The sequence below is a fragment of the Hyaena hyaena genome, unplaced genomic scaffold (assembly GCF_003009895.1).
Source record: "Hyaena hyaena isolate Hyena2069 unplaced genomic scaffold, ASM300989v1 scaffold_409, whole genome shotgun sequence".
Taxonomy (NCBI): Eukaryota; Metazoa; Chordata; class Mammalia; order Carnivora; family Hyaenidae; genus Hyaena; species Hyaena hyaena.
In genome coordinates this window covers 755,338-770,999 of record NW_024081046.1, presented here as the reverse complement: position 1 = coordinate 770,999, position 15,662 = coordinate 755,338, and positions in this window count along the sequence as shown.

The following is a 15,662-nucleotide window of genomic DNA, read 5'->3' as shown; positions in this document are numbered from 1 at the left end:
CGCTTCGCTCCGGCCGCTGCTCCTGTCCCAGCCCTGGCCCCGTGTCTGCTCACACAACCTTCCCCAGGCGCCCGCAGGACCTCGGGGGCCAGCGGGGTTTCTGGGGGAACAAGGTGGTGTGCTGGGTGGGGCTTCCCCTCTGTGCTCCTGGGGTACATGAGCCGCCCTGTGGTTCCCTCTATTCCACCTCCTACACCATCCAGCCTGGACGATGGTTACCCTTGGCATCTGCAGAGCCGACCCCGGGAAAATTGGGCCATTCATTATTATTTTTTTTTTAAATGTTTTATTCATTTCTAGGAGAGAGAGAGAGAGACAGCGTGAGCAGGGGAGGGTCAGAGAGAGAGGGAGTCACAGACTGAAACAGGCTCCAGGCTCTGAGCTGGCAGTCAGCACAGAGCCCGACGCGGGGCTCGAACCCACGAACTGCGAGATCACGACCTAAGCGAAAGTCGGACGCTCAACCGACTAAGCCACCCAGGCGCCCCGGCCATTCATTATTTTTATCATTGATTCAGAGAGTGTGTACCAAGAACAAATTCCTGTGGTGTGAAGCCTGGGGATGTTTCTAGAAGGGGCTCAGACCCTGCCTGCCCTCTGCCACCTGCCAGCAAGGATGCGAAGGGCCAGGATCTGGGAGGCCCTCCGGGAGGCGGTGTTGGGGCCTGCAGGACAGTGTCTGGCCTGAGGGAGGGAAGCAGCCCCAGGCAGGGTATATGCCATGTGGTCACCAGAGCCTTCGCTGACCCACGGGGAACCGTGGGCTGCCTGAGTGTCGGCCGGGCCCAGGCCTGTGTCCTGCACTGACCAGTCACTGGGCCTCTGGGCAGGGCCTCTAGGCAGCACATCTTTCTGGAAACATCCACTGGGTCATTTGTCGTGGCTACAGGTCCCCGGGGCGCGTAGCTGGGGTGCTCCCCTCCCCGAGTCCTCTGGTGAGGACCTTTTGGGCGGAGCAGCTCCTGGTGCCCCGCTCGGCAGACATGTGGAATATGCCTTGTGTGGTCGAGCCCTGGGCCTGGGCTGGGCCTTCCCAGAGGGAGGGTGTGCAGCCCCCAGAGCCCGCAGGACCTCGGGGTGGGGGGCCTGGGCCGGGGATCAGCGACAGAGGGATGATGCTGTCGAAGGTCAGGGCAAGGACCCTCTCGGGGGCTGCTGAGGAAGGCTGCGGGAGCCCCCACTGTGGGTCCTGGGGTCTTGGGGCCCCTGTGTCCTCGCTCCCGGAGTCTGGCCGGTGCCCACTGACTGACGGACAACCCACTGGGAGAAAAACCACCTTCTGGAAACACCCCTGTGACTGGGGGTGAGGTGCCAGTGGCATTCCTGACAGAAAACTGGGGAGCCTCAGAATTATGGTTGATGCCTTGTGTTTTGAACGAGGGATTAAGCACCCTCCCCCCTTGGCCCCCCCGCAGGCTGTGTATTAATCGACACTGAGAACAAGTCCACTCAGGCTGAAAGACTCGTAACAACATTATCTGGGCAGATTCTTAATAACTGGCCGTTCAAGTCATCGTTACCAGAGATAAATCTAAAAAGAGATTTCCTTTGTCATTGACTCATCTTGGCCTAAATGTTGTGGGAAATTTCCATGACTGCTCATCCGACGTAGGAGCGCCCGTGGAGTCCCATGCAGGGTGGAAGCGGACGTGGGAAGGGGAGCGGAGCGCGGGCGCAGCCGCAGGTGGACCTGTCTCTTCCAGGGCGAGGGCGGCGGCCGCGCTGGGGACCTCGGCGGCTGGGCCGCGGCACCGGCGGGAAGAACGGCCCTGGCGGGGGGCCCAGCCTCGCCTGCGCCTGCCCGCAGAGACGTCTCCTCAGCAGCCTCTCCTCCCGCGGGGCGTTCTGTCTCCCCAGCCCTGCACGCGTTACAGCGCCCGTCTCAGCGGCCTGCGCGGCCTCGCGGAGACGCGTGGCCGTCAGCACGGCCGGCTCAGAACGTGTGCACGACCCGCAGGAGAGCCCTGGACCCCTGGCTGCCTCGCGGCCTCCCCCGCTCCGAGTGGCCGCTCGCTCGTCTGCATCCCGTGTCTCTGTGCAGCCCCGTCCTGGCATTTCGGGGTCGAACGTTCTACCAAGTGCGGTTACACGTTTGCTGACTTGACATGAGTGTGGGCGGGCCCTGCATCTGGGTGACCTACACTCAGTGCGCCTTCCTTTGAGCACGAAGAGGAATGTCACTGAGGACGTGCCCCCCCGCCCCCCCACCGTACAGCTCAGGGACCGGGTGGCAGGCGACAGCTGGTTCACGGGCGGCCAGGCCCTGCGGAGGCCTTGACCGCCTTCCCCGCTAGGCACGGACCCCCAGTGCCGTCTTGCTACCCGATTCCCAGAGTGAGCAGGGCTACGTCCTTGTCCCTCCTTGGGGAGGGGGCAGCAAACTGCTCTTAGAACGCAGCCCCTGCTGTTGGTGGCTTCCCCTCACCCCACCTGCCCCCCCGACCCAGCCCCAAGCTCTGCCGTCCCTCCCACCGGCCTCCCGCTCCCAGGCTCCCCAGAGGAAAAGCTAGCGCACGGTCTTCGTCCACACGACCCACAGAGCCATGACCCAGTCAAACGGCAGCCATAGCGCATCTGAGTTGTGAGGTCCAAACAGACGGAAAGAAAATGATGTTCTAACAAAGTCTTTAGCTGGGAGATGTTTAAACAATTTCAAAGACAAACAGATCAAAGTGCAGCCTCTGCCTGGACAGCCAGGTGTGTGCGGACGGGCCACCCCAGGCCCTGTGGCGGCCTCACGGACAGGGGTCCCCTGCCTCGGGACAGGCTCTCCATCACCAGCGGTGGAAAGAAGCATAACTAAGTGTAGAAATGTTTTCAGAGAATCAAACCCGAAGTGTTAATATCTGTTATTTTTTCTCGTCCACGATTTGCTGGTTTCAGCTAAAAAGCTTCAGACAACAGATGGACAGTTACTGGCCCCACTGTCACCAGCTCCCGGTTTTCAAGGAGTCATGGCCCAGAGGAAGGGGTCACTCTCGAGGGGGAGAGGTGCTCTGAGCAGGGCACAGAGCCACCGGGGACTTCTGTCCACAGAATGGGCATAGTCTGGTCAGGGCTGGTAAGACTGGGCCTCAGATGAAAGAAACGTCACAACATTAGTTCCTGGGAGTTTGGGACCCCGTGATTCCTCTGTGGCAGCTCAGTCTGAGAGACAAGAACGAGTAAGAGGGCAGGACCTCGGGCTCATGGGGCAGGGCCCAGGAGAGATGGGGGAGCACGGAGACAGTGCTCTGCCCCCCCAGGTCAGGGGAAGAACAGAGCAGGGCCAGACAGGACGCAGTGGCTCACAGCAGAGACTTGGCGGCACCCAGTCTCCCGCAGTGGACCCAGGCCACGCCCACGATGGACAAAAGTCAGCCCAGGATGGAGCCAGGATCAGCCCTGGCAGCTTCTGAAAGAGGAAACTGGGTCACAGTAGATGCATCCTTTTTGGACTCAGGACACCTGAGAGGCGCTCGCTGACATAGACTTTAACACTGAATGAGCACATCTGACTTGTCTGAAAACCGTTGAAAGAAGCATGCGCGCCGGTGCTGAGCTCGGCGGACTGTCCCCGGGAGCCGGGAAGCCGGGGCTGGGGTCAGCAGCCTGGCCGCTGGAAGGACTCACCCATCCCACAGGCCCCACGGACGCGCCAGAGTCCTGGGAGAGCACGGAAGCCGCGGGGTGAAGTCCCATTCGCTTCCCTCCCGTCGCCCCGCCCCCGCTCTCGAGCACCTGCCCCAGGCACTCTCTTCAGGTGGGCCACCTGCTGCCTGTCAGGACGTGACCCCCAGACTTGCACGGCCCATCTGACCGACTGCAGAGAGCACGGGGGGGGGGGGGCGGGGGGGGGCTGGGGTCCCTGGACTTGAGGCCCGGCTCACGTGTGTTCTCAGGAGGCTGTGGCTCAAGTTAGGCTTAGCCTGTCTGCACTCTCCCTTTTGTCTGTATTTTTTAAATGTTCTTATTTATTTATTTTGAAGGAGAGCGCGCGCATGCGCCTCGGGGCTGGGGAGAGGCAGGGAGAGAATCCCAATCAGGCTCTGCACTGTCAGTGCAGAACCAGACACGGGGCTCGATCTCACAGACCGTGAGGTCATGACCTGAGGTGGCACCAAAGTTGGACACTCAACTGACTGAGCCCCCCAGGCGCCCCTTTCATTCGACTTTGAGCCCAGTGTCACTGTGTTGCATGACCTTTGGCGCAGCTGGGTGCATTTCTCGTTTCTGAAGCTCATCTCAACACCCAGCTTCTGGTCCAAGCGTCTAGAACTGGCTGACCCAGAACCACAGTGGCTGTGGCCCATGAGGGGAGCACAGGCGCCCCTGGCCAGGCCCCCCACCTGCACCACCAGTGTCCCTGAACCTTGTTCAACAACCTTCCACTTCCACGGCTACCACGTGGCTCTCGTGGTGGGGACCCGAGAGCTCGGTCTCAATGTGGCTTGTGGGCCTGCTGGCCTCCTGGCCGCACAGCTCCCTCCAGTGTCTGCAGAGTTTGCAAGCCTGGTTCCAGAAGTTTCTAGGGTTTGCTCCCTTCTCCCACTTCCCGAATGGTCGTGCAACCCCAGCGTCTGGGAGTCCAGGGCCTCCCCTTCGAGCTCGGATGCGAGACTTCAGGCTGTTCCCCTCCGGCCGCGGGGCGGGAAGCCCTGGCAGGAACCTGCCTCCCGCCCACACGGGCGCCACGACCCCAGTGTGTCCACAGACGTGTCCCTGTCACTCGTTGTGAGGGACAGACAGGACAGAGAAGGGACAGACGAGGAATTACAGTAGTGACAAAAGAGAGGGGTAGATGGGGGTCTGTACAGCCTTTCTGAAGAAGTGACATTTGGGAAGTAACCTGAGGGGTCAAGGGTCCACCCTGGCCCCGCCCCCCTCCCCTGGCCTCTGACGGCTGTGGCTGGTCTCCGGGCCCACAGACCCTGGGAGTGGATTCCACTAGCGTCCCCTTTGGGGCGAGGGAAGTAACACATCAGTTGTTCAGCTTGGCCCAAAGTGTGCATGTCCCTGTGGCCGTGTGTCCCTGTGACTGTGTGTCCCTGTGACTGTGTGTCCCCCTGCGGCCGTGTGTCCCTGTGGCCGTGTGTCCCTGTGACTGTGTGTCCCCCTGCGGCCGTGTGTCCCTGTGGCCGTGTGTCCCTGTGATCAACCCAGCCACAAAGGAACCGGGGACCCTTGGAGACCCAGATGCGGGAGAGGAAACACAAGTTGCGCCTCAGACGTCTGGTCTGAACTGAGGACGCCACCCGGGATTAGCGGCGTCATGTAGGAAGGACTCAGGAGTGACGGTGCTGAGGCTCCCACCGACCACAGATCTGGCATTCGAAAGGACTGCGGCCCACGGCCCCCTCCGAGACCTCGGTTTACAGCGTGTGTATAAGGCCCGGTGATGCGGGACCCGGCTGGTCATCTCAGGAACTGACACGTTATCCCGAGAGCTGGAAATCAGGGGAGCGAGTCAGCCACTCATTCTCCCGTTCGCCCACGAACCGAGCACCTGCCGGTGAGGGGCAGGGGTGCGTTATGCCGCTTGCCGACTAGCGACCGAGAGATGACGGACCCCATCGTCGCCATTTCGCAGCCTCTGGGGATGCGTGGCCTGGGGCTCCTGTGACCGCTCAGGCAGCAGGGTGATGCATCTCCTGGGGACCGTCACCGCGCCTCGTGACTTGCCCCGGGGACTGGCCTGCATCCGACGGGGCCCGGGGCCCAGGCAGACCCAGGCCGGCCCGTCTTTGTGCACCGGCCTGCGAGCCTCCCCGGCAAATCCCAGCAAACTGCACGGAAGACGAAGGGGGGACCCGTGAACTACAGGAGACGCAAGCACGTTGAATTTGGAGCTCGAGCGAGGCGGGCCCCCGCTGCGTCGGACTCACGTGGTGACTCAGTGTGGGCACGGCCGGCGGTCCCTCTGGGGGCCACGGTCCCGTGACAGGAGGCAGGGGCCAGGGGTGCTGGGGTGGCTGAGCGAGTTCCGTTCGGGCCTGCGCCAGTCATGCGGATGTCCACCTCACGCCGCCTCATTAAGTCACATATTTTCTTGGTGTGGTTTCTGCATCTCAGCTTGACTTAGGCTAGAACGGCTTGAAAAGCAGGGGCCACGTGCTCTGAGGCGTCGCCCGTCTGTGCCCTTGTGCAGAAGCTGTCAGTCCTCAGCGGGGGACGTACCTCGAGGCCCGAAACCTTCTGACTCTGCACACGCGCGCGTGGGGGTCCGGGCGCTTCCGTGGGACGGCCTCGGGGGGAGATGGAGGGTCAACCGGCATCAAGAACATCAATCGCCCGCAGACGGGGGGGGGGCCGAGCCTTCCTGGAGGAGGCGGTGCGGCTGACGGGCCGGGGCCGCAGGCTCGGCGGATCGGGGGCAACCGGGGTGTGGCCGCGGGGGACAGACTATGGAGCCCCAAACAGGAAGGAGGCGGGGCAGGTCGGTGCCCACGGAGGAGGAAGTGGTGGTCCGCACGGACCGCCCACCCTTGCAGAAGGACGGACGGACTTGGGGATGATGGAGAACGAGTTCGAAACAAGGAAACTGTCATTATTCTGAAGATCTCGAAGAACCATTTCTAAAGATGATCTTTCTGAGAAAGAAGCTAATTCTCTGACGTTTATGACAGGACGCGGGAGCCACGGCCTCGGGAGGAGGCGGCGGCAGAGGCGGGGACGACGCCGAGGAGAAACAGCAAAGTGTCTGAGTAAATGCAACACACGGTTCACAGGAGGCGGAAATCCGGCCAGCGCAGACTTCCCGCCAGAAAGTGACGCCTCCGTCTTGCGTCCACTCGAGGGACAGCGGACCACACGGCTGGAATAAGACTCTGGCCCCGAGTCCCCGGACCGCAGGTGCGGCTCCCTGGTGCGTCGGGCTCACGCGACCTGTGCGGTAAGAGTGACTTGTCCCTGGAGCCGAGGACGGAATCCACGCCGCGCTCGCCTGTGACGGGCAGTCGTGCTCACGACGGCTGTGCACGAATCCCCAGCCCAGGGCGCTTGAACACCCGCTCTGGCCCAGTGAAAAGTGAGCACGAAGCAGCCCCCAAAGTGCCCCTACGCCCCGCAGACGCCGCCCCGGCCTGGCCCCCAGCTCCGGGAGGGGCCCGAGTCGCGGTCCTCTGCAGAGTCCCACGCGCTCCTGACGCTAGGATGACCACGACCTTGGTGCCCGGCTGTCCGTTCCAGCAGCAGCGAAACCTTCCAGGCGGTCGGGACCCCGCGCGGCTCAGAGGCACAAGTGCGTGAGGGAGGGTCGGCACTCCCGGCGGAGAATCTAGAACACCGCCACCCTGCGTGGGGGGGGGGGGTGCTCACGAGGAAGCAGGTAGGTCTGTTTGCTCAGGAAGAGGAAGAGGCCATGACTGTCCGGTTAGCGGACACCCGGGTCCTCGTAATCTCATCTCCGCCAGAACGCCGGGTCCCTTGTGCCGACCCGGCTGTAAAACCAGCACCCAAGGGGTGACGTCCAGGCCGGGGCCCCGCAGGGAAGCCCAGGGATGCCCATCCGGATGCGCTTTGTCTCCTTCGTACTTTCTCGCATGCGTCACATCCGCATTGAGAGAGGAAATCCGCACGTGTGGATTCCACGCGGTCCGAGCCCGCACCTCTGAGCAGCAACACATCTGTGTGAAATACCACCAGGCGCTTCGGAAGGTGGGCAGGTTCCTTCCTTCTGTTTTATGTATTTTCCAAAATTTCTATAGTAAGTGGCATTTCTTTTAAAGTAGAAATCATGGGGCGCCTGGGTGGCTCATCTGTTAAGGGTCTGACTTGGGCTCAGGTCATGATCTCACGGTCTGTGAGTTTGAGCCTCACATCAGGCTCTACGCTGACGGCTCAGGCCTTGAAGCTTCAGATCCTGTGTCCCCCTCTCTCGCTGCCCCTCCCCTGCTCATGTTCTCTCCCTCTCTCAAAAATAAACATTAAATAAAACCTGCCAAAATCTTTTTAAAAATAAAAAAGTAAAGCAGAAATCATTTAAATTTATTTATTATTTTTATTTGTTTATTTATTTATTTTGAGAGGGAGGGAGGGAGCATGAGTGGGGGAGGGGCAGAGAGAGAGAATCTCAAGTAGGCTCCGCGCTTGAACCCATGAACCACGAGATTGTGACTTGAGCCAAAATCAAGCGTTGGATGCTTAACCAACTAAGCCACCCAGGCACCCCAGAAGTCATTTAAATTTAAAAGCTAAAAACTAGTAAAGGCGGGTGGAAGGAAGGCCCCACCTGAGGACGCAGTGACCCAGTAGCCAGCGGGGAAGAGGCTCCCGGGGCCTCCGCAGGCTTGGAACCTCGGAGGGGAGACAGCTCGGCCCCCCGGTGGGAGCGTCGCATGTGGCTGGTTGACGGCACCCAGAGAGAGGAGGCTCTGCAAACAAAGGGTGAAGCTGCAAGCGTGGGGGCCGAGGCGGCGTGAGCAGAGACGTCCGGACACCACCAGGCGCCTTCAGAGCCTCAGGGACGCCCGTGGCCCTGGGCCAGAGGAAGGCAGCACTGGGGCCAGCGAGCCTGGAGGGGCAGGCCCGGCCGTAAGCTCTTTGCTCCCCGGCCCCGGATCCCGGCCAGTGCCCACAGCAGGGCTCCCGAGAGTGTGTGGGGTGAACTTCCGTGAGCCCAGGGGTGGAGGCTAAGGACAAGGACCCAGGACGCCTGCAGCCTGCGCGCCCACCCTCGGCCGGGACCCCGCGCGGCTGGAACGCAGCTTCCTACCTGCACCCTGTGAGGCCAGCGGCTCAGGCGGCGTGTTGGCGGCGGAGCCACGGGGCGGAGCGCGGAGAAGCCAAGGGTCAGGCAGGTGCTGCCCGGTGGGCTGTCGTGCAGCCATAAAGACCTTCCTTGGAAGGAAGTGAGGGCTCAGAGGGTCCCTCCGGCCAGGACCACCGGTAAAGAGCCTCGGGGGAGGGAAGCGTGATGCTGGACCCCAGTCAGCAGGGCTGAGGCCGGGCCCCATCAGGACAGCGCAGGGCCCCCCAGCGCCCACCCGGGTCCTCACTGCGGCCCCCCAGGGCAGCTCACACCTGCCAAGGAGGAAGGTGGGTCGTGTGCCTGTGTCTGAAGGGCGGTGCCTGCGTAGTGGACCCGACGCTTCGGCCAGCCTGGAGCTGGGTAGGGTGGGGTGAGGCTGGGTGGGGTTCCGTGGACCCCCAAACCTCCATGGGCCTGGATAGCAGGGGGTGGGCACAGAGAAGCTTCCGTGGGTGCCCCTGGACCCACAGGAGCCAACCGGGGAACCTGCAGACCCTGGGGGCTCGAAGTCCTGCTCCCCATTGACAAGGGCTCTGCAGACAGACAGACAGACAGACACATGGGGGTGGGGGACGGGGGGCAGAGGGGAGGTGGGGGAAGATTAGCAGGTGGCAGCCCTGGAGGCTGAAATTGGTTGGTTTCCTTCGTGTGGATGCGCGTTACTTTTCCTAAGCATTCCGTGTACATCCGAGAATGACCGGAAAGGGAGGCTCTGTCGGTTGAGGGTCCGACTCTTGATTTCGGTTCAGGTCACGATCTCGAGGTTTGTGAGATCAAGCCCCTCGTCAGGCTCTGTGCTGCCAGTGCAGAGCCTGCTTGGGATTCTTTCTCTCTCTCAGTCCCTCCTCACCTCCCAAAATAAAATGAATATTACAAACAGGGCAGGAATGTCCCTCCAAGGGCCCAGATGGCCAAAGAGCAGGAAGCTCGTCCCTTCGGCCGATACAGCTACAAAGTCACAGACACGACTTCTAGCCGCTAACTAGGCGCTGCACGCTGCTCTAGACGGAGAATAGCTCCGCATGGGTGGCCCGGGGCCGGGCGCTGTCTCGGCTCTGGACTGATCCAGACTCTTCCTTGGCCTCGCCCCACACTCGGGCTCCCTCACGTGACCCCAGGGCGGGCACCACCACGCACGGGTTTCTCCTTGTTCTCTGCACCGGTGCTCGCTTGGGAGGGCTGTGCCCCCGCGTCAGTGCGATTGTGCGGGAGGTGACGCCCACCCCATCCCCAAAGGCTCTGCACCTGCCCCCCCTCGGAAGCCTCCAACACACCCGCAGGAGCCAGCCCCTCCTGGGGCTGGCGTGTGGCTGGGGTAGGGAGCCTCCCCGAGCTGCCTTGGGGCCGTGCAGCGGGTGAGTGGGGACGCTGACTCGTGGGGTGAAGCCCTGCGCTCACAAGGCCACGGGGCCCCACAGCTGCTGCTGCTCTGCCGTCGACTGGTTTATCTCTAGCGGCCTTTACCCCGAGGAGTCGATTCCAGGGGAGGCTGGGCGGCCGCTGCCCCCCCCCGCCCCCAGTCATACCACGCTTCTCCGCCTCCTCACGGCCAGCAGGGCGGGCCCTGAACGTGCCAGCCAGGCAGCTCCTGTGTGTGACCTTGTGCTCCAGCCCGGGGCCGGGGGGGGGGGGGGGGGCGGGGAGGGAGGAGGGCACTGGGGTCAGGCCGCACGGGGCTTGGGCGTTGACCCGGCCCAGGCCCCAGGACTCCAGAGCCAGCAGGCCAGAGCCATGTCCTCAGGGGTCCTGGAGGCACGTGGGGGCCACGCTGCCACCCATCACTGCCGGGGGGGGCCGAGTGGGTGGGGCTCTCAGGCTCTGTGCCATCGGGGGGGCAGGTCGGGGTGGCAGCGTCTGCCTGCCGTGTCCGGGAGCCTGGCCGTCCACCCCAGAGGCTGCGCCCACACCCCTACCTTGTAGACAAAGCTTGTTTTCTGAAGCATCTGAGGATAATTCCTTGCTGTGCTCCAAGTGGGCTTTCCAGAACCTTCTGAGCCTGCTGGTGGGCTCCAGGGAACATGTTCCTCAGAGGTGTGACATTACAGCACATGGTCCTCCCTCAGCCTCTGTGGAGCGTGAGAAGACGCCCCGTGACCCCAGGGGCCAGGTGGCCCTGCCGGAGCCCCTGGGGCAGAGGAGGCTGGGAATGGACCCGCTCTGAAGAGCCCTCTCTGTCCGTCGGCCTCATTGTGGGTCCAGCCCACGCAGCTCTGTCCCAGGCCTGGGACCCAGGTGGACATGTGAGCCTCCGGGGAGCCCCTCCAGCACAAGTGCAGGTTATGATGAGACTCAGGAAAAGTCTTGGGTGGTCTTGATACATCTGTCCCCCTCACGGGTCACACTCGCCCTCCTCACTGGCCGGCGAAGGGTTCAAAAGGTGAGTCAATAATACAGGGAGACTGGAGCGTGGAGCTTGGAGTCTCAGGTTCACAGGGGAAAAAAGTGAAGCCCTCTGGAAGCATGTCCAGGGTACAAAGCTGCCTGCTCTTGTTCATTCATTCATTCGTTCGTTCGTAGTGAGTGGGTGAATGAATGAGTGGGTGGGTAAATGAGTGGGTAGATGGATGGATGAGTGAGTGAATGAATCAGTGAGTGAGTGAATGAATCAGTGAGTGAGCGAATGAATCAGTTGAGTGAATGAGTGAGAGTGAGTGAATGAGTGAGTGAATGAGTGAGTGAGTGAGTGGGTGACTGAGTGAGTGGGTGAGTGGGTGAGTGGGTGAGTGAGTGAGTGAGTGAGTGAATGAGTGAGCGAGTGAATGAGTGAGTGAGTGAGTGAGTGAGTGATTGAGTGAGTGAGTGGTTGGGTGACTGGGTGATTGAGTGAATGAGTGAGTGAGTGAGTGAGTGATTGAGTGAGTGAGTGAGTGGGTGGGTGGGTGAGTGGGTGAGTGGGTGAGTGAGTGAGTGAGTGAATGAGTGAGCGAGTGAGTGAGTGAGTGAGTGAGTGATTGAGTGAGTGAGTGAGTGGGTGGGTGGGTGAGTGAGTGAGTGAGTGGGTGAGTGAGTGAGTGGGTGAGTGAGTGAGTGGGTGAGTGAGTGGGTGAGTGAGTGAGTGAGTGAGTGGGTGGGTGGGTGAGTGAGTGGGTGGGTGGGTGAGTGAGTGAGTGAGTGGGTGAGTGAGTGGGTGAGTGAGTGAGTGGGTGAGTGAGTGAATGAGTGAGTGAATGAGTGAGTGAGCGAGTGAATGAGTGAGTGGGTAAGTGAGTGGGTGGGTGGATGGATGGACGGATGAGTGAGTGAAGGGATGAATGAAGGAGGGAGTAGATGAATGAATGAATGAGCAAGGATGTGCTGTCCCATTCCCACTGTTGGTGGCTGGCACCCAGGGGCCACAGCCGCACGTCGTGTGTGTTGGGGAAGCCCTGGGAGTAGATGTTTCTGTGCGTCCACCTGGGACCCGAGTTCCATACAGAGGGTGGCAGCTCCCTCCTGGGTGCCAGGGACCCAGGGGTGGTGCCTGTCTAGGGCTGGGCGAGGCCGGCCTCCATGCCCGAGGGTCGTGAGGCCGGACTGGTCAGGCGGCCCGACAAGGCGGGCAGACTCCTGCGGGAACCTCCCCCTGTGGAGGGGACAGGGTGGGGAGCTGGCCTCCGTGGGTGGCAAGGTGAGGCCCCTCCTGCATTTAGGGCCCAGCCCAGGAGGTACCCCCAGAGTCAGCCAGCAGGGCTCCAAGCCCCTTCCCGGGACCCTGGGCACTGCGCCCTCATCAGGCTGCTCAGCCCGAGTGCAGGTCTCCTGAAACCACAGAGCGGGGCCTGACCTGGAAATGGGGTCTCTCCGAGGTTGGCGCGAGGCAGACATGAGGCGGGGAGACGAGGCCTGGGGGCTGGAGGAGGCAGGAAGGCCTGTCCCCTGGGGCCCCCAGAGGCAGCAGTCCCCCTGCGTCAGGCCAGGGAGGGAGTTAAGTCCCTGCTTGTGGCCATGTGTCCCGACCGCCCCAGGAAGCCACCCAGAGCCCTGGGGAACTGGCGTGCAGGCCAAGCGCGGGCTCTGCGACCAGCGGGCGGGGCCCTGTGCATGTGGGGCAACGGGCCCGGAGGTGGCGGAGGTGGGCACGGCCCGGGCTCAGGTGCTCCGGGTCGCGCCCTCAGGGTGCCCCCTGGGCCCGTGCGCTCGGCTGCTACCCCCTTGCAGCTCCTACCGGGGCTGCATCCTCAGGCTCGCGTGTTACCAGGAGGCAGCTGAGGGCTGAGCTGGGGCCAGACTTCGGGTGGGACGGGAGGGGCCGGGCCTTGGAGGGAGGGTCTGGTGGACGGAGGGCCGGCTGCCTGCACGAGGGTGGGTGTCCAGTGGGACCCCTGTGCCCAGGCTCCTGGCGGCCCTGGGGCCAAGGTGACGCCAGCTCCTCCGGGCAGTGGGCAAACCGTGTGCCCACTGTGTAGGAGTGGGCAGGGGGGCCTGTCTGGGTGATGGGGGGGCTCAGACAGCATCCCCCAAGCCCCTCCTGGTCGATGAGGACCCGCAGGCCGCTCTGACGAATGTCAAGGCCGCGGTGTTTGGAACACACTGGCGAGCCAGCTGGCTGACAGACGCAAAGGTTGCTGCTGATTAATACCGAGCCACCAAATGCCACAGCGCCGTCAGCTCCGTGAGAGCCCCTCCCCTGCAGCTGGAAGCAGCTTCCTGATCGCCTGGCCGGAGGGAGCTCCCAGGGGCCCGAAGAGCACAGAGCAGAAGCTCCCGCCAGGAGGTCAGACCACTGGCCAGCAGACGGCCGAGGCAGGGCGTCCGGTGTCCCCGCGTCCCTGTGTCGCAGACACACCTGAGGGTGAGCCCCGGGGCTCTACCTGGTCTGTGTCCACTCTGGGCCTCGGCTTCCCAGGACTCAGTGCAGCTGGAGACAGACGCGAAACGGAGCGCTTCACACCCAGCCCCTGGGGCGGTGACGGTGCCGCACGGCCCCCAGAGCCAGGTCACCCTGGAGCCGAGTCTCCCAGTCATCCCCCAAAGGGTCCTCAGCTGGGATGAGGGCCAGCACCCAGCAGGGGCGGCCGGGGGCCCGCAACACCTTCGTTTATGTCGGGGAGCAAAGGGGTGTGAGGGGGGATCGGGAAGCGTCTGCTCACAGATGTCTGCCCTCCACAGGGCTTCGAGGGCTCCTTCCGCTCCGGGGCAACAAGCAGAAACATGCCTGTGCGAACACACAAACACACACGCACACACAATCACACAACTGTGCATGTGCACAAATACGTCCCTGCACCTAGGTACGCATGTTCACACACACGCTTGTGCTCACACACGCACACACGTGCATGCACAGCCCATTCCCGTGTGAGTACACGTGGACACGAACGCACGTGCACAGACCCAAAACAGAACCCCCTGGCAACCTGTAAAAATAAACCCTTCGTTCTAAAAGCAGAGAAGATAGCAAACAAGTTGAGGACGAGCAACATATTTTACGAAAGACTTTCTAATAGAGAGGTGCGTATTTCGAAGTGTCTGCTTTGAGCTTCTGTTAAAAATCAAGAATAAACGCACTGAAGAAACGAGAGGATGAATAGGGGGTCTTCAGTGGGAGAGGGAGGGGAGCTGCTGCCTGAGTATCAGAAATAAGAAGATCGCTCCATAGACAGCAAGCACGGGAAAGGTCAGAGAAGCCGGAAGTCAGTGGGGGGAAGGAATCCGCTCGAGAAGCCGTGGGGAGCAGGCGCCGAGGGTACCCGGCCACGGACACCGGGATGAGTGGCATCTTTGAAAGTTAAAAAAACACTTTTAGTGAGTTTTGAGATCAATTACATGTAGAAATGAGCTAAATAATTGTGTTTGGTTACAAATCAGAATAAGTGTCAAAAACAGTTCTTTAAAAATCACATAGCGTAGACGTGCCTGGGGGGCTCAGTCCATTAAGCATCTGATTTTGACTCAGGTCATGATCTCACCATTTGTGGGTTCGAGCCCCGCGTCGGGCTCTGTGCTGACAGCTCGGAGCCTGGAGCTGCTTCGGATTCTGGGTCTCCCCCTCTCTCTGCCCCTCCCCCGCCCATGCGGAGCCTGGGTGGCTCAGTCAGTTAAGCAAGCATCCGGCTCTTGATTTTGGCCCAGGTCATCATCTCATGGTTTGTGAGTTTGAGCCCAGCGTCAGGCTCTGCACTGGCAGTGAGGTGCCTGCTTGAGATTCTCTCTGTCCCCCTCTCTCTGCCCCTCCCCCACTTACACACTCTGTCTCTCTCTCCCTCCCAAAATAAATAAACTTTAAAAAAAAAAAAGAACTTTTATGCATGCTCCATATGTCTCACATGTTTCTCTGTTTTTTCCTTATCTGTCTTTTCTCTCTGTGCTTCAATTGGGGTATTTTCTATTATCCTGGCTTTTGCAAAGTTCCTCAATTTTGTATTCTGCAAAGGGCGTTGATAGAGTTATTAATTTCTGACATTGAATATATGGTTATAGACTATCATTTGATCTTTTTATAATTTAAATCATAGTTTTTTCTTTTAAATACTTCAATTCTCTGGTGAAACTTTCCATCTTTTCTCCAATTTCCTATAATATAGTCATCACAGTTATTTGTAAGTCTTTGTCTGCTAACTCTAACCCCCAGGTCATCTCTGGGTCTACTTCCACTGTCTCTCTTTCCTCTTCATTATGGGCCATACTTTCTTGCCTCCTCCTGTGTTTGGTGGGTGTTTCCCATATGCTTAACACCGCGCGGCAGTGAGACCCGGGTGGGACTCTCTCACACCCGTCCTGGCTTCTAGGTGTCAGGCTCGCCGGGCCGAAGCGGGGTGGGCTCACCCGCAGTGTGAGTGAGACCCCCTCCCCGGGCGCGGCCGGCCCGGCTGCCCCGAGGCCGTGAGAGGCCTCACTGCCTCTCGGTGGTGGTGCTGGCTGACCCGCCAGCCTCTCGATTCCTGGCTCCCATCTGGTGAAGGAGGAGGAGGCTGGGGTGCTTGCAGAGCTCCCTGTCTGGGGGCTGAGACCGCCA